Source organism: Sciurus vulgaris (genome assembly GCF_902686455.1).
Source record: "Sciurus vulgaris genome assembly, chromosome: 5".
Lineage (NCBI taxonomy): Eukaryota > Metazoa > Chordata > Mammalia > Rodentia > Sciuridae > Sciurus > Sciurus vulgaris.
The window spans coordinates 152,420,304-152,445,266 of NC_136465.1; the positions used below are offsets into that span (position 1 = coordinate 152,420,304).

General features: G+C 36.0%; 1 long non-coding RNA gene across 1 annotated transcript in view; it reads right to left on the reverse strand.

Annotated features, from left to right (window-relative positions):
- The window catches only part of LOC306660770, a 152,366-nt gene extending 127,888 nt beyond the window's left edge, over positions 1 to 24,478 (reverse strand). The window contains exon 1 of the long non-coding RNA XR_013763743.1: positions 24,348 to 24,478. This is a non-coding gene — a long non-coding RNA (uncharacterized lncRNA). The remainder of the gene's footprint in view (positions 1 to 24,347) is intronic.
- Between the last annotated feature and the right edge of the window lie 485 nt (positions 24,479 to 24,963).

Consider the following 24,963-nt stretch of genomic DNA (forward strand, 5'->3'; position numbering starts at 1 on the left):
AATGCACAGATGGAATCTGTGTTGCTTATATTTTTTTGGGGGGGAGGGAGGATGTAGAGTAGAAGGTGAGGTTGATAAACTGTTGAAAGATGGTTGGTTCTGATAGTATACTCTGTCAGAGTTTCCTCACCATCTCCATATGTTTCTGACTCACTCCCCACTCCAACTCTGATTTGCAGCCTAGTTACAAAAATGTGAAGGTCCCCAGCACTTTAGGCCTAGGGCAATTGCTTTGGCTGGCTTTTTCCTAGGGATGACTCTGTCAACACCAATAAGAACAGACAACAGTAATGGGACCGTACAAGATGGCGGGGATGCAAACATCAAAGCAAAGCACAATATTCAGCTGGAAACAAGGTCACTTGCTCTTGGAGTATGTGGGAGGGGAAGGTAAGGGCTGAATCTCAGACCTGACACTTTTAAGTTATCAAGAAACCAATAGCAAGGCTTTTTTTAAAAAAAAAAAAAACTGCTTTTCAGCAAAAGTGAGTAAAATGAGCATTTTCAAAGTGAAATAATGAATCAAAGTCTAAATTTTTTCCTTAAGTCTCAGGCATCACAGAAACAGAAGAGTCTGATTAAAATGAATCTTATCAGATATACACCTTATTTTATTAATTCCAGTATATTGTGCTCTAAAAAAGGAGAGAAACAGTTCAGATGAATTCTCTTAAAAGAAGTGTGAGTCTGGCTTCCTGGGTAGTGTTATCCATAAAGAGAAGAAGAGATAAGCAAATTCAATTTGGAAAATAATGACCCATACTATGAACTGGAACCCATGTGACAAGCTGTTGATACAAAATACAGCCAGATCTGTCATTACGACTTATGGAACTGGAACCTTTCAAAATGATAGAGTGCCTTGCAAATGGTTTATTTCATTGGCTCTCCTCTCCCTTAGTCATAAGCCTTGCTGGACAGTAACATCCATGATGAAATTTATTAAGGAAAAATAAATTATTTCCAGGTAGATGCAACAACTGCTTTTGCTGTTTACAAAAAGACGAAAGCAAAATGCTTGTGAAGAGGGTGTAAAAAAAGATGTGGTGGATGGGTAAGGGTCTTCCTAGTAGGACTTGACTAATTACAATAGGAAGATCTGTAGCGGTTTACACAGAGGCCAGACTAAAAATTTTCCTAAATTATTTAGTTCACTTATAAGCTATTTAAGATCCAACTAATGGATACTTATGAAGTTAGTTAAGTAAATTTGGAAGAGGCTTGAAATATGTGCGGGTGGATTATGTGGAAATAAAATCAATGACCTAATACACATGGTGATTTATTTTGCATAGGCACAAATTTAATTCATGGTCTCTGTAAAACTGGAGAGTCCAGGAAAGTGTTTGGTGGTTTTCGTTGTTGTTCTTTGTTTTATTTTGCTTTTATCTACCTATCTCTCAATAAACAGGATTTTTTACTTTTATATAAAAATGAAGATATTTGTCTTGCCCCAGGAAGACAACTGGATGCTAATTGTTTATATCAAGAGCATAAATTGAAAATGATACAATTTTACTTTGGGATTCTTTGGAGATATTTCAGAGATAAGGTATTATTCTGGAGACCAGATATAACAGAAGATATTGCACCAAAATTTAAGACTTGTATTGGTCTGAATTAAAACGTTCACTTCCTGGTAAGCACAAAATGTATTTGACAGAGTGAGAGCATCAAAACCCTGTCTGTCCTCTGAGTAGGAACCCTGCGGGGAACAGCCTGGAGAAGAGAACACCAATGGCACGTGGACTGTGCACCCCACGCAGAAGGTTCCTAAAGCAGATGCACTCACTTGCAGGCTTAGTTTGCAGAGCTTCCTCCTTTCACCTGAGAAGTTTCTGGTCAGCCACATCCAGTGCTGAGCAGCCTCATGTGGTTCCTGATTCAACAGTAACTAATAATCCTCAAAGCAGTTACAGGTAAGTCATTTCCAAAGGTGATTAAAAAATACTTGGTCCTTTATTAGAAATGACTCAGAAAATAAAAGATAATAGTTATGCTGGTGTTGGTGGCAGAAGGTGAAATAAAAGTTGCCTGGAAGGGAGTAGCAGCTCACTTCCATGATGTGATGTATTGCTTTACAGGTGCTACCAGAATTATGAAAATAAGAATAATATTTATAATAATAAAATCAAATTAATTAAAAATAAATAAAAATTATAAATAATTTATTTGCAATAAGTGCTTATTTGTGAATTGAGTGATTTTTCTGTAGAAAAGGAGCTGCCACAGTGTAAACAAGACTTGAAAGGAATTTTCAGTGACTAATGGGATCAGGTACCCTCAAGCATTGGAGTCCACAAACTTGACCTTTGCCACTCAGACCCTCAACTAGCATTCCAGCCTATAACTCTGAGCTTGTTACTCAATACCACTGAGTCTCAGTGCTTTATCAATAACAGAGTTCAAAATGCATGCTCATCTACCATGTAAGTATTCAGAATATTAAGAAGGAAACTTCTCTTTGATTTCTAAATTTCTATAACAAATAATAAACTATGATGATTTCATTATGACCCTATATGCTAATTTCTAAATATTCCTGTATGTTTCTAAGACAAATTTATCAACAATGTCTATTATATATTTCCAGCTAGCTTAGATCTAGAAATTTTTCTTTTATTCAAAACCACTATTTTTTTTTTTTAGAAAATACCACTTCCACAAACAAAATTCTATAACTCACACCTTTCATTAACATTTTATCCTCCATTGAGCTTAATGAAATTTGTTCATGTTTATTTAAAGAAAGTTCCATATTTCTTCACTGCCTGGTCAGATTTCTCTTCATCTTCCTATGCTATCGTGGTACGCATGACAATGGCTTCCCAAAGATATTCATGTGTTAATCCCTGGAACCTATGAACATGTTAAGTTACAGGGCAAAATAAAAAACAAAACAGGCAAGCAAACAAAACTTTGTAGCTGTGATTGAGTTAAGGATCCCAAGGAGTAAAGTCCCTTGGATTACCCCAATGGGGCTATGAGAGTCACAAGGGCAGAGTGAAGAATCAGAGAATGCAATATGACAAGAAAAGCTAAGGTTGGACTGAGGAGGAGCTGGGAGCCCGTGAGTGTGGGCAGCCTCCGGAAGCAGGAAAGGCAAGGAAAAGGATTCTTCCTAGAGCTTCCAGAAGGAGCTTACCTACCTGGCCCTCTTTAAACTTCTGACCTCCAGGACTGCACATGAATAAACTGGTGTGGCTTTAGGCAACTAAATTTATGGTAATCTGTTACAACAACAAAAGGAAATAAGAAAATACTGAGATTATTTTCATGTTTTTTGTGTTTATTGGTTGGTGAAGGGATGCTGGTGTTGGTGTACACATTTTATAATTTAGTCAAAAACTCCGAGGTGGATAAAATGCCAGGAAAGGAAGTTTCCCAAACCAGGAGCAGTTGTGGTAGTTTCCCAGGTTCTCACAGATATTAACAAGTCAGGAAGGTTAAGAGGCTCAAAGAACCTGAGAACTAATAAAATCTGAGAAAAAGTTGCTAAGGTATTTATCAGTTGAAAAATCTGGGGAAGGCCATAAATAATGTCTATTGTGGACTCCTGTTCTGGTTTAGATATGGGTTTCCCCCAGAAGTTTACATATGAGACTTTGAAAAAAAGCTTAGAGGTGAAATGATTGGGTTATGTGAGCCTAAACCTAATTAATCAGTGTGTTAATCCCCTAATAGATATTAACTGCATGGTAACTGTAGGCAGGTAAGGTGTTGTTGGAGGAAGTGGGTCACTGGGGGCATGCCCTTTGGGTATCTATTTTGTCCCTGATGAGCAGAGCTCTTTCTCTCTTCTTCTGGTTTTTATGTCCTCAGCTGCTTTCCTCTGCCACACCCTTTTTTCTTGATGATCTGCTTCATCTTGTGACCAGAATAATGGACTTGGTCCTCTGTGAACTGAAACCTCTGGAACTATAAGCCTCAGATAAACTTTTCCTCATCTTTATTGTTCTTCTCAGGTCTTTTGATCACATTGGCAAGTAGCTGACTAAAACAATTCTCAATTCTTCAAAACTTTAGTTTTGCTTCTTTGTTTGCTTGACTTTTTTCTCCCCCTACATAGAGTTTACATTTGTACCAGGAGGCCATATCTCATTTAGTTCTTCCAACAACTCAGGAGGTGTATATTGTTAATTCCCCTGATCTTAATAGGAAAATTGAGGCAGACACAGAATAATTAACTCATCCAGGTTATACATCTATTAAACAGGATAGCCCAACAAATAGCCCTATTTAAGTTTCAGTCATTCTCCTGTCTTCTTGAATCCTCTTCTATTTTGGGGGTCGTCAGCATCTAACACAGTGACTACTACATAAGAGACAATTTGTTGGTGGGATAAATAAATGGCATAACACTTCGCAGGTCAGAGTTTACGGAGTGAACAATTCATTTGGTCTTTGGTTCCCTATTACAGTATTTCATGTAATAATTAAACAACCCTTTGACCTTCACTCCACGAGACCTCTAAAAGATCTTTGTGGAATATTTTTTTAAAGAAATCACTTGAGATACAATAAAGATTGTGGTTATTTAAAGTGGGTTTTTGAAGATAACTATTAATCTAAATAATGCAATAACAATGACTTCAAAGAGAAAGAAACAGGTTCTTCAACAATCTTGTAAGAAATTCACGGGAGTTAAATATTTAATGGAAAACATTCAATAAAAGTGGAATTGCTTCTGAAAGTCAGGTTACATTTTTGGTAGATTAAATGGACAGGTTCCACAAACATTTGTCTAAGCCATTATCTGGAAAATAACTTTCAAATCTAATACAATGAAAATATATTATCCATGTTAATAACAATGTCCCATCTGTTTAAGTATTTTACAACTGACTCAAAGTCATACCTGCAGAAAGTCTTATGATTCTGAATGCAAAAACACTTCCAAGTTGAGTGTATGTGGCAGCATTACTGGTACATGGGCCCTGTGAGCTTCCTTTTATAAGACTCCAATGATATGGCAAAATAGCCTTTCAAAGAAATCCATCCTGAGTCAAACAGGGTTAAAGTTTACAGGGCAATAGACTATCTCTAGCCAATGATAAATGAGTACTCAGTTTTAAAGATACTTTAGTGGAGTTGCTTCTTCTTCAAGATTGAAGACTACTTGATTTGTGTTGGGGGCTACGCCATGCAGACTAGCCAAGATGGTGCCTGGCAGCCAGCCAGAAGTTGTTTTGGTCACATCGGCAGTGAGCAGATTAATTAACATAAACACACTCAGGTGATTTGTCATTGGCCGTATTCAATTAAGTCCATGCATACAATGCATGCACATGTGTTCTTGAGTGCTCCTGATCGCACCTGCTCGTTTTGACCTTTACCATGATTGGGCAGCTGGCTCCTCGCCTGATCTTCGCATAATTGATGTCAGCCCTACCCTTCACCTCCTGGAGGGGCTCTCCTCCAGCGCTGGGGGTCCAGGTTCAAGGTTCTGGTTCCCCGGTTTCCTGAATCTACAATAAACCATTTCTGAATTCAAGAGCCTCGCTATTCGTTTGTCTCCCGGGCCAAATTGACTCCACTGGATGGCATCAGATTTGAAAACTAAAAGGGTAAGTAAAAGGACAAACTCAACAAAATCCACTGAAAAGCCTTAAGTGTTCAAACGCTCACAAATTTAAAGCCTTTATGAACTGATCTAGTCTACCTCGAAGATAAAAGTTTCAAGTCATTATCTCAGCTTTAAATCAAGTTGGTATTTTCTTCCTCATTGAGTAGAGAAATTGATACAAAAATACTCCAAGTGAGGAGCAAAACTGGGAGCAAATCAACAGAGAACTAGTCAAGGGGTACATTTTTTCAATGATTCAGAATTATTGTTCAGTGCAAAATAGCAAATTTGTTACTAAAACATGAAAAATATGATTCCCTTTTAATGGGAAAATGAAGGTTAATGTGTGGCTACAGGGTCACCAAAAAATGTAGCTGGGTTCAAAATCATTCTTAAGTTAACAAAGAACTTGGAATATGTTATAAGAAATGCACTGTGTTCTTGTAGATAAGTCTAGAATCCTCTTCATTTTATAAATAGGAAAACTGAGGCATAAAGTAACATATTTATTGCCTAAAGTCACATGGATTTTTAAAAGGTAACATAGAGATTTTGGGTCCCATTCCCAGTGTACATTTTTTTCAATACTTTCCTCTTTTTGCCATCTCTAAGAATTCTGTCATTTTTATCGGTCGAAATTACTTATTAAATTCCATTAAATAGCAAAAGTCTTAATAGATTGCATGTTCTAGAAACAGTTCATACATGAAATTGGAAACTACCTTAGCAAGACCCTCAGCAACTTCATGAGACTCTGTCTCAAAATTTTTTAAAAAGGACTTGGATTGTGGTTCAGTGGTAAAGTAACCCTGGGTTCAATTCATAGCACCAAAAATTAAAAATAAAAAAAAAAAAATTGAAACCACTGAAGGAAACTTAAATATACAAAAGCACTTGCTATGTTAAGTGGCAATGTTCCTTGTGACAGAATCAAATGACCTCCTGCATAATTTTCCAAAGACACTAAAAGAGCTGAATAGAAAGAAAATACACCAGACTGTCTATACAAAGTCCAATTCACAGCATATAGGTCCACAAAAGGCAATAACTTTTGATGGTGTAAATGTACACATAGACACACCTGAGCAAATACTTTGCCCCAGATACTGAAGAATAAGAAAAAATGAGAAATCAAAGGAAGAAGTTTCACAATGAACAAAGAATAATTTCATTGTGCAAAGACAAAATTAGAGCTCAGGACAACCCTTTAAGCATTGATCTAGAGGTATCTAAATATTTAAAGAAAGGTTCACTCTTCTCTGTGATGTTGAAAATCAATGAATTAGATAGGAGCAAATTGTTCAAGAAAATAAAAGCCCTTTGGAAAGCATTTGAATCCTACTTTACCATCAAAATATAATCATAAGTTGAGCTACATACCAAATCCAGTAAAGATTCTGTGATAAATGATAGTATCTTTGTATGTGGTTCCAAGAATTTTGGAATTCTAGGAAAGCTTATTGCTTACTTCAAAGAGATTCTGGCCAAATTGATGCATGCAATTTCCTAGTTTCATATTTTAAGAAGATGCTGCTAATCCATCTCAGGATATTTGCCTAAAGCAAACATTTAAAACAGTTTCACAGAAGAGATGGACTGAAGAGGGACTTCAAATAATGGGACTTCAAATAATGAGTAGAATTTGGCTGCATGGACAGGAGTCAAGTTTTTTCAGGCAGGGAGAAAATGAGTAAAGGCTTAGAATCAGAAGTCAACAGAACTGTGAAGAAACCAGTCAGTCTGAACCATTGGCTTTTTCTTTCTTTTTAGTTAATTTATACCAAATTTATTGAGGAACTACTAAGTTTCTGTCACTGTGCTAGGTGAGAGAGAAACATGACAAACAATGGGTAGTTTGTCTTTCAATAATCTCACGTGTTGCTGGTGAAACTGGATCAATAAGAAATTGTGTTCATCTACCTGAACAATCCCTTATGGTTTATCAGGGATTCCCAATAGTTGTGCTGTATAATGCAGTCATGTTTTGCCAGGGGGTTACAGTTGTGACAAGTTAATGATCCCCATTCCTCTGCCTGAGAGTAGACAGAGCCTTATGAATATTCAACTTTGTAGATTAATGTCCTTTTCTATACAAATATCAAATATTTCAATCTTCTATGTGTTCTATGAAGTTAAAAAATTAGGAACTCTGGCTTCACCAAACAGGTTGATATTTCCAACAGGTTGATAATTTTTGTATTAAAAAAAAATCCAAAGTGTACACTCAGGAGTGATACAGAGGCTCCATAATGTTGCTCTAGCTTCTTTTTTACATTTTTATTTCATAATCCTTTCTATATGACTTTCATTTTAATGTTCGCCTCATGATTCCAAAATGAATGCTTCATGTCTAGCCTCACACCAGAAATCCAGTTAGACAGAAGAAGGCCAGCAAATCGATTTATTTAATGACCATCAGTATTTCATTCACTCCCACTGATCAGAATTGTGGGTATCCTTAGCAGCAGGGAAGTCTGGGAAGTACAGGTTTTTAGATGGGCAGAAACCTATTTTAAGAAAGCCCTTAGTTTTTAAGCAAGAGCAAAGGAGAGGATGACAGTTCTCTGGGGTCTGCTCTAGAAGCAAATGTACAATTTTGATGTAATGCATTCACTAAAGCAATGTGTAGAATATCTTTGAAAGAAAGAATGAATACAGGGAATCAGGTATGCAGGTAGAGTAGGAAGCATCAAAAATCCGTCTCCCCACCTGGACAAGAGTACACTGGTAGCATCTCTCTGAGGCAATCATTCTGGAATTCTTGTACCTACCTAAAGCTTGCAACTTCAAGGGGCAAAACTTGAATGATAAATTACAGTCAGTTTTGTCTACCTCACCTTTCATCATACTAGCAACTGCCTATCGCCCATTCTTCAGACCCATGCTAGGCAGCTGTGTGCTCATTTCAGAAAAATATGCACAAAGTTTGTGGGAACTATGCTGTGCAAAATATACTCTGTCCTTCAAATACTGAGCATCTATTTTCTTACTACTGACCATGCTGCTTCTGACCCAAAGGTAAAAAAGAGGGGTGCTATTGTTTTTTTTCACTTCCCATCCCTGTTGCAAGTCCTTCCGCCATTGGTTGAGCTGAAATCCAGAGGAGTTGAAGAGCTGGTACCTTCTTATCTTTCAGTTTTCTTTTCATCCTCTCTTGGGATTTATATATTAAAGACTAGGAAATTTAAAAGTCATCGAATATATGAGAACAATTAGAAAGTTGTTTTGCATGTCCAGGGAAAAGATTTAGTTCAGAAAAGACCTAAAAAGACCTACATTTTACCCTTCAGGTGGATTCTTGGCACAGAGAGAGCCTACAATAACAAAAACAAAAACAAAAAAAAAAAAAAAAAAAAAAAAGAAGAGGGGAAAAAAAAAAACCTAGGGGTGGAAAAGGATCTGATATTCACAATTTATATTTTTTGTTTTAAATATCACTTTCAACAACAACAAAATCTAAAGGCATACAAAGAATTAGTGGAGATAAGAGGAGAATGGAGAATCTTTAAATTACATAGTGTCAAATGAGAGGGAGGAGGGGGAGGGGTTATGAAAAATGGTGGAATGAGATAGACATCATTAGCCTATGTACATGTATGATTACACAAGTGATATGAATCTACATTATGCACAACCATAGAAATAAAAAGATGTACCCCATTTGTGTACAATGAATCAAAATGCAGTCCGCAAAAATAAAAAAGATAATTAAAAAAAAGAATTAGTAAATTATGTCCCCTTTTTAACAAACAAAATTCCAATAAATAAATAAATAAATAAATAAATAAAAAGACTTAGTGATGGTTCTATAAGACAAATCTTTAGAATAATTATCTTAACTGGGTCCAAAGGTTGGTCCATTCCAAGTTTTCTGAGGAATCTCCATACTGTTTTCCAGAGTAGCTGCACCAATTTGAATCTCCACAAGCAATGTACAAGTGTACCTTTTTCCCCACACCCATGACAATACCTAGCAGCCACATCAATGTTTATAGGAGTTCAGTTCATGATAGCTAGATTGTGCAACAAACCTGAATGCCTTTCAGTAGATGAATGGATAAAGCCATAAAGAAGAATAAAATCATGGCATTTGCAGATAAATCGATGGAATTGGAGAATATCATGCTAAGTGAAATAAGCCAATCCCAAAAAACCAAAGGCTGAATGTTTTCCCTGATAAGTGGATGATGATACATAATGTGAGTGAGGTGGTGGGGGTAAGAGAAGAAGGGAGGAACTTTGGATTACATAGAGGGAAATGAGAGAGGGGAGGGGGCAGGGGAAGGAAAGATAGTGGAATGAGATAGACATTATTACCCTATTTACATGTATGATTACATGAATGGTGTGAATCTACATCTTGTACAACCATAGAAATGAAAATTGTACTCCATTTGTGTACAATGAATCAAAATGCAGTCTGTAAAAATAAAAAAAATAATTATTTTAAAGATGCTCAAAGAACTAAAGGTAAACATGGAAAAAGTCAAGAAATGATGTATGAACAAAATATAAATTTTAATAAAATGTAGAAAACCTGAAAAGAAAATATAAATTGTGAAGATGAAAATAATATAATGAAGTAAAAAAATTGACCATAGAGAGTTAAAGACCCATTCAAGGAGGCTGAAGAAAACATCAAAGAACTCAAATTACTGCATCTGAGAAACATAAGAAAGATCGAACACAATGAACAAAGTCTAATGTGACAAGTAGACCCACACAGACACTGTGAGAGTCCCAGAAGAAGCAGAAAAAGGAGTCAGAAAATAGTTGAAGAATCAATGGGCCAAACCTTCAAATTTGGTGAAAGATATATGAATACAAAGATCCAAGAAAGTCAATTTACCCCAAGTAGGATAATCTCAGATCTAATCTCAAGACACATTTTAATCAAAATATATCAAGACAAACAGAGACATTTAAGAGCTGCAGCAAAGAAGCAACTCACCACAAAGTATCTTACATAATATTATTGTAGGTTTCTCATCAGAAAATTTGAAGGTCAGAATGACAGGACTGACATTCAAATTTAAAAGAAAAAAAAATGTCGACCAATAATCTTCTATTGGCAAAACTGTCTTCCAAAATTGAGAAAAAAATAAAGACATTCTCAGATAAACAAAATCTGAGAGTTTGTTACCACTTGACCTACTCTGAAGAAATGATAAGTGAAGTTCTACAGATTGAAATAAAAGAGAAATGGATAGAAACTGCAATCTGCTTGAAGGAATAAAGATTTCAGTAAAGATAAATTCATGGAAGATTATAAAACTAGTATCATAACAATGACGTAAAACTCCAATTTTTTCCTATGTAACTTAAGAGACTAATAGATTTTTTTTAATTAGTCTAAAATCTAGTATTTTTTAACTTTCAATTTTAATATGACCTTTCGAGTCAATTCATTGATAACTGGATGGACTATTAGGAGTTGGGACCTGATTGGAGGAAATAGATTGGAGGTGGGGCATGATTTGGTAGTATTTTTTGTTTCCCCAACCCCTCCCCCCCTCCTCTTTTCTTTTTTCTTCTTCTTCTTTTCTTCTTCTTCTATCTCTTTTTCTCTCTCACTTTTTCTCTCTCTCACTTTTTCTCTCTTTCTCTCTTTTTTCTCTCTCTGCTACCCAGTTACCATGAACTGAACAGCTTTCCTCTATCGCTGCCTTTCGTGATGTTTCTGCCTGCTAGTCAGCCAACAAAAACTGGACCTCTGAAACGATGAGTCTAAATAAAATCTTTCCTCCCCTAAGTTGTTCTTGTCAGGAATTTTTTGATCAGGGAGGCAAAAGTTTAACTATCACAAGGTATAAACTCAAAGTATTGTGCTATCACTTTAGGATATTAAATATAATACTCATGGTAATAGCAAAAAAAATGCACAAAACTAAATGATAAAGGAATTTCAAGTTTCACTGAAAAAAATCAATTAGACGCAAGGTAGTAATGCAAGAAATGGGGATAAAATATCAATAATGCATATAGACAGCAAATAGCAAGTGACACAAGAGTTCAGCCTTATCAATAATTGCTTTAAAAGTAAGCCAATTAAATTATCCAATCAAGAGACAATGAGTGACAGAATTTTAAAAAATGATCCAACTATATGTTGTGTACAAGTGACTTGCTTTAGATTCAAAGACACAAATAAGTTGCAAGTGAAAGGATGGAAAAAATATTCTGTATTTTAGTAAGAGTGATCAGTTAGAATATAAATAAGGAAATAGAGGATTCAAACAATATACTAAAAGAACTAGATCTAATAGTAATCAAAAGAGAATACCATCACTTTACTATACCAAAATAAACTTTGAATTTATAGAACTTACAACAAAGAAGAACACTATATAGAAATATAATATAGGAATATGTTTAAACACCAAAAATATATAACAGTCCAGGCATGGTGGTGCATGCCTGTAATCCAAATTGCTCAGGAGGCTGAGACAGGAGGATTGCGAGTTCAAAGTCAGCCTCAGCAATAGCAAGTTTCTAAGGAACTCAGTAAGACTCTGTCTCTAAATAAAATACCACAACAACAAAAAAATCTGGTTTGGGATGTGACTCAGTGGTTGAGTGCCCCTGAGTTCAATCCCCAGTACCAACAAAGAAAAAAATATATATACACACATATATATGTATATGTATAAGTATAAACACTTACATACCTATTAGTAGACATCAAAATATGGGACAAAAATATAATACAACTGAGGGGAGAAATGGGCAGTTATTCAGTAATAGTTAAAAGACTTTAACAACCCACTTAATACTTAACAAATAGAACAATCAAATAAAAGATAAATAATTGATAAAAAATATAAACAGCATAATAAAACAACTACATCAAACATACAGAATATTTTATCCCAAAACCACAGTTCCAGAGACTTGGGAGGCTCAAGCAGAAAGTGTACAAGTTAGAGGCCAACCTCAGAAACTTTGCAAGATCCTGTCTTGAAGATAAAAGATCCTGTCTTTAAAAACAGAACTGGGGAGGGAGGTCATTCAGTGGTAAGAGTAACCCTGGGTTCAATCCCCAGTGACAGGGAAAAAAAAAACAAAAAAAAAAAAACAGAAGGTATGTTCTTCTCAAGAGTCATGAGACATTTCCAGAGTTTCTATTTAATTTAAATTAAATTTTCCCAAATTTTGTTTAAACCATAAATTGAGTCTTAATTGACTTCAGATGATAGATAACATAAAGCGTATCTTCTTTGACCAAAATGGGAAGAAGTTAGAAACCAGCAGTTGATGGAAAATATAAAATTCAGAAATATTTAGAAATTAAACTATGCACTCTTGAAGCAGTTAACAGGAGGAAGAAAATAATAAGTATTAAGACAAATATAAATGAAATCAAAAAGAAAAAAATCACTGGAACCAAAGTTATTTTAAAATACAACAACAAAATTGGCAAGGCTTTGGCTAAATGGACTAAGGAAAGAAAGATAATATTGAAATCATTAAAATCAGATATGAAAGTGGACACATTATTCTGGATTCTACAGAAGTAAAAAGGCTTCTATGGATACTTTGAGCCATTTGTCCATTTCATCTAAAACGGACAAATTCCTAAAATCACAAAACCTACCTCAATAAAAAACATGAAGATGAAGAAAATATGAATAGACCTAAGGGAAATAAACCAGCTACAAAAGAGAGAGGTTCGGGGGGAGAGGGAGAGGGGAGAGGAAGTGGGGGAGGAGAGGAAGTGGGGGGAGAGAGGGGGAGGGGGAGGAAGAGAGAGGAAAGGGGAGGGAGAACTCTTAAGTACTGTGTAAATATACTTAACACTATTGAACTGTACACTTGAAAATTATCAAGATGTTTATTAAAAAAAACATTTAAAGTTGAATTCTTTGCCCAACAAGAGTTTCCCATCTTTCTGGAGCTTTGTATTCTTTAGATTTTTGTAGCAGTTCAAATTCAGATATGTTTTAAAAATACTGCTTTATTTTCTGACAGTGCTCTCTCTCTCTCTCTCTCTCTCTCTCTCTCTCTCTCTCTATATATATATATATATATATATATTTTTTTTAAACATTAGCACAATAAAAGAAATGTCCTCCCTAAAGGATGGTGACAAACATTGCCAGATGTCTTACCTGGCATACCATTTTTTAAGACCTAGTGAAAATATTGCTACCCCGGTCATGAACGGCTTTGGAATAGAAGTCATTCATTCCAAACAGAAATCAAGTTCTCACCTACATGGTCAGGAGTGACAGACATCGGGAAGACAAGTAAATGTTCTTTACGGAGGCCCAGGTATTTTTGCAGGAAAAATGTGAGCAGAAAGGCAAATGAAGGAGCAATGCTCCCTGGAGATGAGTGAAAGCAGGCGGGCATGAGACAGTGTGACCTTGCACAGCATGAACACCGGCGGTCTAGAAGTTTTGGAAGATGCATATGAAGGAATTGGTGGAGATGAAACCAGAAAAGTAGACGGAGATGTCGACTGTTTACCATGTGTCAAGCAGGTACCTGTGGTATCTCAATAACTCCGCAAGGTTTATAGATGCACAAGGTTTATAGATGCACAAAGTAAACTTAGGGAGATAAAGTAACAGGAGTGTAAGAAGGGAACAGAGGAGTCATCTGCATGATCCATAGGGTGTCATGCTTTAGGAAAAAGGCATTTGAGGTGTGGTCCAATTTAATTTAATCAACAGATTATTTATATTTATTGGATATAAGGTAGTCTAAATAATCTTTTAGATGTTTGTAGTGCTCACTGTCCATAAAGAACACTTCAGCACTTCTAAGTAAATATATGGGATTCTTCCCAACTAATAGCATCCCATTTAGGTATCCTCAGGTTAAATCCCCGGTATCCAACCTTCCCCCCAAAAAAATATCCCATTTCGAGCTGTTAAATGCTCTATCAGCAAGCTAGTAGTACTGCAGGTATAATTTGAGTTTTGGTCTTCTGCATTTTTCTACCAAATCTAAATGCCTGATTTCTCTGTGATTTTTTTTCCCTCTTTTTCATATCAGTCCTTTCCTTATGCCAGCCAGAGGGTATGGCTCATTTTTTGGTCTCATTAGCAACCTTTTCAAAGGCTTTGGAGGAAGATTCTGTGTCTGTGATGAAAACTAAATCCACAAATGCTTCACATGGTGATTTCTGTTGCTAATGTACCTTTTAGAATAATTGACTCATCAAATGAAGCAAATATGTAACTTCCAGTTTCATTACATTAAGCAATACCTTTACCTTTACAATAAAATTAATACCTATGTAATTATATATTTTTAATTATGTGAGAAATTATAGAAAAATCTTTACTGGTATTCTGTTGAAATATATAAAGAGCTATTGACCTAAAGTCCAATAAAAGAAATCATTTAATACAGAGGAAAGAAGAAAGAAATGATAGGATAATTTATGGATGGTTTCAATTTGGATGTAAATTAAATTGACTTAAGTCCTATTCAGAATTAATGGTAAAAGCAAATTACAGAAAATTTTAAAATATTTATAATAGATTATTTAAATCCACCTATAATTTGCTGATGTTAATTAAGTACTTACTATATACCAATTATTAATTGAAGGACTTTCTATCTCCATGACTGTCCAAGGAATTGGAGGGGAAATGGTAATAGAGGGGTAATTACAAATACAAAAGGCAGGAAGAGGAGCCAGCATTGAGGGGGTTGAATGTTGCTTGACTTCAAAAATACTTGGTCAAGCATGTGTCTCCCTCACCTCTACCCTAAGCAAGCATAGGGAACTTCTTGGTGCAAAATGAAATGGAACAATCGGAGATATTAAAAAGAGCGGGGTGGGGGATAGTTAAGATGAGAGAAAATGGTATTTGGAGTTAGAACCAAACAGAAGAGAAAGGAAGAGTAGATTTTAAAATCAGATGCCACCAGGGTTAAGTAGAACCATGCAGCGGATGCTGGTTTAATTTGCTGGTTAGAAAGTCACTGTTGATGATAGAGAATCTTTCGGTGGAACAACGTGGTTAGGAGATGGGTGGTAGCAGGTAGAGAACATGCAGCAAAAAAGAATGTCACAGGGTTCCCCTCTTCAAGAAGCTTCTGTTAAGGGAGTAGAGAAGAGGAAATTGTGAAGGTTTCTGCTTTTCACTGCTGTCTTTTCCAGCTGCAGGGACAGTGTTGTCTGTTGAGAGTGAAGGGTCATGGAGGTGGGGCAGACAAGTCAGGGGACAATTGGGAACTAAAGGGAAGATGAGAGTTATGCCTCACCTAAGATTTACATCAGATGACATGACAAGGACTATATTCATTCTTTAAAACCTGAGCCTGTGGATACTGAATGCTCCTGTGTTACAATGTATTTTAATGTACAGTTAAGTGCCTTCCCTAGAAGAGGGAATCTTTGTTCCTTGTGCCCGTAGTTTCCTTCTCCATTAAAACTGTATTGTCTACAATATTTAATGCAAAAAGTCTGGGATGAACAGAGGCTGAGAGCACGCTTGGATGCACATAGCTCATGTAATAGAGGGCGGCATCCACTCAGTTTTATGAAAAGTAAGTGTCCACACTGATCTCTCCAGAAGGCTGAAAGAAACTTTCAATGTAAATTGATGGGGTTATGGACACTTTTTAAAAATGATGTGAAGAATCCTTTTAAGACAATTTCATTAGACCTGTTTGATCTCAGAACCCTTCCCGAGTAAATGCGTTCATTCATTGGTACCAATTACCATGTCCTAACTTGGGTAATGGTGATGTATTCCATAGCCCAAGAACTGTCTTTAATCTGCCCTTGGAAAATCACCAAGGCACTACAAAGACTCAAAAGGGAATTAAATTATCATAAATCTGCAGGGAAGACCAAAGTCTGAGCTGGGAAATGTCATGTTATTACAGTCAAATCTCCTAAATACTTGCCTGGACTAGAATTGTGTATTGTGGGGTTTCTTACCATTTTCAAAATGATCTCTGTGACATTTAAATGTAACTTTAGTTCACAAATACTTTCCTTCCTCTTTAAGTGTCTCATGCCATCATTGTGGGCTGCAAACCACTGTCAATTAAAGCATCATGCCAGTCTCTCTTTCCCACTCCCCCTTGTAAAACTGCCATGAATTACGTCAAGCTGCAATTCCCCTCTGTCTGCGAGATAACAAGCTGGCACGCGGAGGGAGGATCAGTGTCAGACAGAAGGCGAAGGCAGTTCTGGGGCTATCACTTTCAGTTGCAATTTGACTCCATTTGCGGAAATCAATCTCCTCCTCCCTGACAATGCGAAGTGTTCTCACCGCAGTTCCAGTCTGTAGGAGAATCAGGTGTCCCCTACAACAGGGGAGCATATCTTCCATCAGAGTCAAATGGAAACAGAATATTTTTTCAGGGAGATGTGAAATAAATGAGAAATTGATTATGTGAAATTAGGAAATGGATGAGTATCTGTGTGTGTGTACCATGTGTGATGCTAGTGGCTATGCATGCAGTAGCTACAAAGTTGATAGTGTTAACTCTTTTTCCTGAAAAATTCCATGCCCTTGGAGACTGAACTGCATCTGGGTCACAGCCTATTGTGTGAATCATCTCAGGCACACCTATACGAATAATAGGTGTCAGTCAATTTTTCATCCACCATGCTAATCTGAGAAGTAGAAACAGGAGTGATACCTATTGCTTATGCTTGAATTTATAAGGAAGGTTTTTATATTTTTAAAGAAAAGTTTTCTAGTGCTATAGAAAATGTATAATGCTCCAATCAAAATGATGAGACCCATACAAACAACATAACTATTGAACTTGATGCCCAAAGAGTAGGCTCCAACCCAGACTTGAAGCATCATAGTTGAAGAAGCTGAGGGTCACAAGAGTATTATGGGAAAGATCTGATAGGGCAGAAAACTTGTTTCTTGACCCCTTTTCCGGGGTGACATAGTGTGATATATACATTAGAAAGACGCCCCCCCAACACACACCCAGAAAGGAGAGTGTTGTTAGGACAGGACCAATTGATGCAGAGTTGAGAATCAAAACAATATACAGGTAGAGGACTAAACCAAATGGTGAAAGAAAAAGGCAGGAAGGAAACATGAGCCTTGGACATGCAACATCAAGTTTCCAAAATATTTAGGAAATATTAAGATGGTACAACAGGAAAAATATTTCTTGCTGTCACCTTGAAAATTAGGTGCCATCAAATCACTGTTCTTGGAGTGAAGGTGCACTCTCCCTGTTCTTAAAGTGCTCTGTGCTTGGCCAGGGCACAGAGCTATGTGTATCCCAGCAACAACTTGTTTTAATTATCTCCTATTCACTCCAATGGTGATGGAGAAATTCTTTTTCTAGGTGTGTGGGGATGGCTGAACACACCACCCCCAACACTGGAGAGATGAGATTGAGAGCAGTCACACCCCGGGGGAGGAAGACAGCACATACACTTCAGAGTCACATGGGGATTAGACTCCAGAGCACAGTGAGCAATCAGGATCTGCAGGAGGCAGACTCTGCAGAACCAAGAGGATGGGAAGAACCCCTCATCCATGGAAGGATATGATTGACTTTTTGGTTAATCCCATGGGCTGGCAGGGAATGGGGGCCAGAAAACTGGCAGATGCATCCTCCTTGTAGAGTTTTCTTGTTTCTTTACACTGTGCCAGGAATGCAGAGAAAAATTATCTACCTAATCATTCATCTCCCCACCCCTCTGACTCACAATTTCCAGGAGGTCACAAGAAGCAATTAAACTTTTGGTTTCAAGCAGTTTCACTGGTGCTTTCAAGGCTATATGTGAAGCAGAAGCAGACAAAGGTAGGACAAGAAGTTAACAAAGTCCTTAATTAAGTAGAGTAGATAATAATAGCAGCAAGCATTTAAAAATAAAATCTGGTATATATTTGCAGCCAAGAGACTACCTGGAGGATGTGAACACTTATTGCTATTTTTAAAATACACCTTGAAATATTCTCACTTGCCTAGACAATATTAAAGGAGATGGAAAGAAAATTGATGTCCACTGAATTACTCATTGGATAATGTAAAAATGTGATAAAACTAATAAGACAAAATACGACATATGAGAAATGTGCTAATTTTAGCCCATGTAGTTCACTGGTTCTTCCATTTGTCTCTATTTATATTTGAAGATAATTTCCCATATTGTTTTTCTGAAGATACTAAGCTCAGCTTTCAATGATCTCATGCACATTTACAAGATTATTTTCAGAAATTCTACTCTAGTAACTTGGCATCATGTTTGTACTAAAGATAAAATACTACCAACTTTAAAATTGTTAGCAACTCTTAAAATGTCACTTCTTACTAAGTCCTTTACTGGCTCCCTTAAGTAGAAGTAACTGTGCCATCATTTCATATTTAAAGTGCTCTGTCCCTTTATTATACTACTTATTGTACTATATAGTAATTATGCATTTATTTATCTGTTTCTTCTACCAGAAAGAAAACGTTTTAAAGTAAGGGATGATCTTACTTTTTCCTTATATCAATATCCCCACTGTTAGCACAGTTACCTAACACATAATAGTTCTTTACAAGTGCTTCTGGAATCAATGAATGGATGAATAGCTTCCCCCTAGCTCTGCATTGATATACAGATGCATGTTTGACATTTCCACTGGAATATCCTTGGATACTCCAAATTTAACATATCCACAAGTCATTTTAATTCCCTTTCTTGCAAATCTTTTTATTAATACTTTCTATCTCAGAAAATGACAGTGCACCATTGCTAAGGCCAAAGTTTGAGAATGAACTGAAGGGAGATGTTCCCCAATTCCATACTCAATCCAGCGGCACCTCTGCTTATGCATGTGTACCTACAGCACATACCATCAGCTTGTCTTCATTTCTGTCACTCCATTCCAAACCATCATCATCTGTCACCCGATTACCTCTTTCCACTCTAGCCTGAGTCTGCTATCTGGGGTAATCCCCTAGCATGTCAATCATAGAATGTCACTTTTCTACTTGAGGCCCTCTCTCCTACACTAAAGTACCTTGGACTAAAGGGCCTCCTATGTTTGATCCTTCTCTTACTTTATCTTCTCCTGGCTGCAGTTCCCTCAATCTGCTCTAGCTCTGTGGGCTTCAGAGATCCTCAGATAGGCCCCCGTCATTCCGTAGTGAATTGTTTCCTTTGTTGGGATTTGTTTGTGCCAAGTTCTTTTTTATCCTTGAGGTTTTAACTTAAAGCCCATACTAATACCCGTCTGAACCCCCAGTCTATAGCAGCTCCTAGATCATTACCGTTCACATTATCTGGCTTCATTTTATAGAAATTTCAGATGACCATAGATTTATGCTTTTATTTTTTATTTGATTCCTTATGCTGGTTTTAGCATTTTTAGCATTAAATTTCCAGGCCTTAAACACTGCCTGGTGCATAAAATACTTTTCAGTAAATGGTGGTCAGTAATGACTAACTTTATGAATGCGTTAAGAAAATAATTCAACCGATATAAAAATGAGTTTGCAAAATAACGCATGAGTAGAAGATTTTAATTTCTTGACACTTATGTTACTTTGTATCCATTGTAATACGACATATTAGGTATTGCTGCGAGCTATCTAGTTTATTACTTTCATATGACATATGGGAGTTAATGAAGTCTGATAAGAACATAACATAAATTTAGGGGAATTTAGACTAAGAAAACCCCTTTGTATATTTTTTTCCAGTGCCACAATACACAAGTACATTTAAAAAATTCTCATTGAAACTGGCGCTTTTCTATTTTCTTTCCTCTGTCCTGTACAAGTCTTTCGTGTTGGCAAACATGCCTTTGCCCCAGTTGCCATCAGAAGCGAGTCTATCAGTTGGGCAGAGGTGAAGCCTGCTTTGAATCCTCTCGGATAACCTGAATAGTCCTGTATTTATTAAAGGAATTAAATTTTGTGTCAATGTATTTTAAAAAGAAAGCTCCAGGCCTAGATAAGATTTATTGGTTAAACTTATCAAACATAAAATAAATAAATAATTAAAATACAAGCAACGATAGGTATTGGCAAGGATGTGGGGAGAAAAGTGCATTCATACATTGCTGGTGGGGTTGCAAATTAGTGCAGCCACTCTGGAAAGCAGTGTGGAGATTCCTTAGAAAACTTGGAATGGAACCACCATTTGACCCAATTATTCCTGCTCCTTGGCCTATACCCAAAGGACTTAAAATCAGCATACTACAGTGATGCAGCCTCATCAATGTTCATAGCTGCTTAATTTACAATAGCCAGATTGTGAAATCAACATAGATGTCCCTCAATTGACGAATGGATAAAGAAACTGTGGTGTGTATACATGTATATGTATACACACAATGGAATATTACTCAGCCATAAAGAATAAGAAAATTATGGCATTTGCAGGCAAATGGATGAAATCGGAGAATATCATGCTAAGTGACATAAGCCAATCTGAAAAAACAAAGGACGAATGATCTTCCTGATAAGCAGATGAGGATACATAATGGAGGGTGGGAGGGAGATGAGAATGGAGGAAGGAGGGACTGTATAGAGGGAAAAGAGGGGTGGGAGGGGTGTGGGGAAGGAAAAAATAACAGAATGAATCAAACACCATTACCCAATGTAAACATATGATTACACAAATGGTATGCCTCTCCTTCATGTACAAACAGAGAAACAAGTTGTACCCCATTTGTTTACAATAAAAAAATGGGAAAAAAAAGATAATACAGAAGTAAAAAAAAAAAAAAAATGTCTACCTGAAAATTTTAGCGGAGAAAAACTTTACAACTTCATCATGAAGCAAATGCTATTCTAAAACTGAAACCGAGCAAAAATGTTGCAAGAAAAGGAAACAGATGAATGTTTTTTTTATGAACAAAGATGTAAAAATGCCCAACAAAAATGCCAGCAGGTTGAAACCACCAATATATGGAATTGAAAGATATTACATCAAGGCCAAGGGTTTACCTAGGAAGTACAAGTCTAATCTAAAATTTGAAAACAAATGAATGTAAATCACTATGTTAAAAAACTAAAAAGAAAATAATAATCTAAATAATCAAAATCCAGCGTTATTTCAGATTTTCAAAATATCAGTTCTCAAGACACTGGAAATAAAAAAAAACTTTTCTCAACCTATAATAATTAACATTATTAATTATTAACATTATTAACATTATTCTTAAATAAGAAGACTGAATTTATTTCTTAAGATCAAGAACAAGGCAAGGACTTCCACACTCACTTTTATTTAACCATTGGACTGAAGTTTCTTGCTAAGGCGATAAAAAGAAATAAAACTCATTTGGACTAGAAAGAAATAAGATAAACTCCTTATTTGTAAATAACATCATTGCTAGAGTGAAACATCCAAAAAGTTATTAGAACTAATAAGTCAGTTTAACAATTTTATAAGATAAAATACCAATATAGAAAGTTAAGTTGCATTTGTATAAACTCATATTGAACAATGATAAATTGAAATTTTAAAAATGCAATCTATAATAGCATCAAGAAAACATGAAAAACTGAGGGGTACATCTGACAAAAAGACATGTAAAACCTGTTTACCAAAAATTGCAAATTATTGTTGAGAAAAATTACAGAAGATCTAAATAAGTGAACAGATATATTATGTTCATGGACTAAAAATATCAGTATTTTTAAGATATCAGATCCCGCCAAATTTATCTATAAATTCAATCCAATACCAATAAAATCTCTACGAGGTTTTTTCTGGGAGGGAGGGGAGGAGATGTATAGAACTTATCAATGTGGTTCTAAGAATGAAAATGTAAAGAACTTGGAATCACTCAACTGAAAATAAAGAATGCTGGAGGACTTACCCTACCTAATTTCAATACTTATGTTAAAATTTCATTAATTAAGACAGTGTGGTATTGGTATGAAGTTAGGTAAATAAATCAATGTGACAAAATAGGGTCCAGAAATAAATTTACATATATATACATATGTATATATATTTACATATACACAAATATGTACATAGTCATTTGGTTTTCAACAAAGGATAGAAGACAGTTTAGTAAAAACAAATTATCTTTTCAACACATGATAAACAATTGGATTTCAACATGGCATAAAATGAAATCAGATCCGTGCCTCACACCATATACAAAATTGGTCATTGCTTAAATGTGGAACTAAAAACTATGAAATATCTGAAAGAAAATATAAGAGAAAATCTATGTTGATTTGAATTAGTTGAAAAAGAAGAAAGAAAATGTCCAAACATTCATGCTTCTTACTTTTTAGTGGTGAATTTAAACTACCGTTAATAAGTTATTTTCTAAAAGAATTATTTTAAATATTTTAGTAACTCAGAAGAAATTATTGGAAATAGATGGGTTTAATGCTAATAAGAACTCTGGTGCAAGGTTTCCTAAATTTTTCTGTTTATTAGCACCATTGGGTTAAAATTGGTTGCACATATATTATGTAAGGGAAAGGAACTGGTTTATTAAGGAAAATAAAGTCAATTCTTTTGCAATGGGATACCTCCCAGATCATTTTGTGCACCTTGGGTCTTTGCATTCACTTGTTGACTGACACTTGCTTCAGCTATAACATGCCCTTTCCAGCTTATAGGTTCTGCCAGTGATAAGCAGAGCAGTTAAGAAACCAATCAATCTGCAATGTTTCATGGGAGAACACAGAGACCTTTGGTTTTCCAAAACCATTAGGAATGCACCATTCAGCAGTACATCAACATCACTGAGAAGCTCGCCATCTGGCGGTCGAAGAACTATGACAGAACTGATAGGAGGGGGATGTGATAAGATCTCAAAATAATAGAGGCCAGCTGGTGGTGTTTAACTGTGAGAAGGCAGGTGGCTGCAATTATAGAAATAAGGAGCAAGGTCTGAATGGCAGCCAGGAAATGGAAGCGGGGGTGCTGACCTGCACAGAGTTATGGAGGTATTTTTACAGCACAAGGTGCCCAAGAGGCAAGATGGTTGGGCAACCCACAAGGGTTATAGCTCAATCTACACAATCAAAATAATTCAAGGATGGATGATTAGGAAGCTGAGGGTTCTCACTCCAATAAAAACCATGACCCTACTGTTTTGTAGATCTGAGTCAGATTTTAAATCCAGAACCGCATTTGGACTCTTCTGAAGGAGAAGCCAGATTCTCAAGAGGAAGGATTCTACAATATCTCACAGTGTGCCTTGCACTTTTCCCCTCAGTCCTTCCTCAAATGAAACTATAACCATTGATGCAAATAACTATATAGTGGGGGAAGGAGGATATTCAGACTACTCAGACATTAGAAAATATGTTGGACACCAAATCTGAGTTGATACTGATACTTGGGACTATGAAGCATAACTGCCATGTGCCTGTAGGAAAGAGAATGTACAGGACAAACTAATGGAATTATGGTCTAGATTCAGCTTATGGTAGATTCATTGGGCTTGTAAATCCATTCATTGAGTCATTTCCCCAGCTACTACATGAATAATTAGAATGAACGTTCTTGCTAGGTGGCAGAATTGATGTATTAATTCCTCTGTCTCTGGTGGAAAAGAGCTCAGAGTAGGGGAGTTCAAGAGAAAGACTAAAAATTCTAACCCCTCAAACAGTAAAAAATAATAAACACAAAGCAATATTGTGTCCCACAGATAAAAGGTGCCATCTGAAGGAACTAAATGATGCATGGGAAATGGCTCTTGTTATAGCTCCACTTAATTCCCTAGTCTGGTGCCTTCAAAAAAAAAAATTTGGTGGATTACATAGACTAACCAAACTTTACCAAAAAGCAGCTTCTGTTAAAGTTGTAGTGAAGGTTATTAGAAGAGATTAGCATAGTCTATGTACATGGTATGCAACTACTTACTTGGCAAGTGTATCATTTTTCATTCATCGTGGAAATCAGGACCAGAAGCAGCATCAGAAGCATATTTTCTTCACATAGGATGAACACTTTATAGCAACTCTACCATTCTTTGTCATGATAGGGACCTGGACCTTGTGAACAATGTACAAAATTTAATAAGAGTACATACTTTCAATTGTATAATTTTTTAATCTGAGTTGATAAGAAAGAACTGTTGATGCATTGATTACTTATGCTATAGAAGATGCAAGACCTATACATTAATGAATATTTTAAGGACATAATAATTTGGGCAATGCTGGAAGATCCCTTCCAAAAGAAAGGGGAACTTACCAAATCTCATATATCCCACTATTATAAAACAAACACAAATATCTACCAAGTGATACTGCTGTTTGAATTAGACCTAAACTAGGAACAGACATAGAAATAAGTTCAAGTTACAGAACAAACACTCCTGTCTCTTGGGCCATGAAACCAGAAGAATCTATAATAGTAAATATATCTATGATGGAAAATATGACTTGGGGAGTTTATGGAAAGCATCAGCAGGACAATCACAAAGTGGATCAGACTATGTGGGCCTGATAGCCATCTATTGTCAAATGGTATGTAC